This window comes from Meleagris gallopavo, chromosome 19 (assembly GCF_000146605.3).
Source record: "Meleagris gallopavo isolate NT-WF06-2002-E0010 breed Aviagen turkey brand Nicholas breeding stock chromosome 19, Turkey_5.1, whole genome shotgun sequence".
Lineage (NCBI taxonomy): Eukaryota > Metazoa > Chordata > Aves > Galliformes > Phasianidae > Meleagris > Meleagris gallopavo.
Genome location: NC_015029.2, coordinates 8,786,230 through 8,787,154, shown reverse-complemented (window position 1 = coordinate 8,787,154; position 925 = coordinate 8,786,230). Strand labels below are relative to the sequence as shown.

Below are 925 nucleotides of genomic sequence, written 5' to 3'. Positions count from 1 at the left end.
CGCGAAGCCGATGGATCCTATGGCGGTGAGCGAGCCGGGAGGACGAGCGGGGTCCTGAGTTTCGAATTGAAGTAGAAACGCGCGTTACCTGGCGAAATGGCATTATTTATTTACACGCCCCTGCAAATGGCGCTGTGTGATTTGCGGAAAGTAAGAAAATGTCCTGCGCCGAGAGCTGCGCCCGATGGCACCGAATGGAGCGCTGGAATCGGGCGTGAAATGGAGCAGTCCTGCCCGCGCCGGGCTCTCGGCTGCCTACTGCCGCCCTTTGACTTCTTCTGTAAAGTTTAAAATAGAATTTTTACGCCTCCTGTAAAGAAGTGCAGCTAACGTGGTGCAAGACTTGGGTGGATGTTGTTGCTGTCAGGTGTTCCACATCTCTTGTAAGAAATGTGGCTGTGTGCTCTGGGGACAAAGAAACAGAAAATTAAAATCCTCTCCTTCATTCGTGTGGAGTAATTTGGAAAGAACGGAGAAGGCAGGGCTCCCTGAAGAACTGGTCTTAGTGGATTTTCTTTTTGAGAATGCAGTAACCGTTTTTGGAGCACCCAGAGGAAGCAGTGGAGGAGGCAGGGAGGGCCTGGTGTTGGCAGGAAGGAAGGGAGATGGAGACGTGCAGGGGAGGCCTTTGGTACGTAACAGGGAAAAGCTTTTTGGGATGGGACGGGAGGAAGGCCTGACGTGTCTGTAGGGACTGTTGGTGTACTGCTTTGTGTGTGCGTGGTGGTTGCTCACGGCCTCTCTGCGTTCCCCCAAAAGGTGGACAGGCTGCCTCTGAGATGAACCATTAGAAAGGATGGGTTGCAGTTACTCCTGCAGGTTTGGGGAGGGAGAGGAAGGCCGTGAGAGCAGCCGGGGCTGCCTGTAACCTGTGCTACGTTCTTGGTTGTGTTTAGGATGTGTCTTTTTTATCTTTTTTTTTTTT

At 52.2% G+C, this 925-nt stretch overlaps 1 protein-coding gene across 14 annotated transcripts in view; it reads left to right on the top strand.

Annotated features, from left to right (window-relative positions):
* Positions 1-925, top strand: part of STRBP (spermatid perinuclear RNA binding protein) — a 63,004-nt gene that overhangs the window by 755 nt on the left and 61,324 nt on the right. The window contains exon 1 of one of the 14 annotated variants that reach the window (XM_019621536.2): positions 9-25. The exons of the other annotated variants lie outside the window; for them this stretch is intronic. The gene's annotated coding sequence lies outside the window, so the exon portion shown is untranslated. Of the gene's footprint in view, positions 1-8; positions 26-925 lie in introns of those variants that run through there. 14 annotated transcript variants of the gene reach the window in all.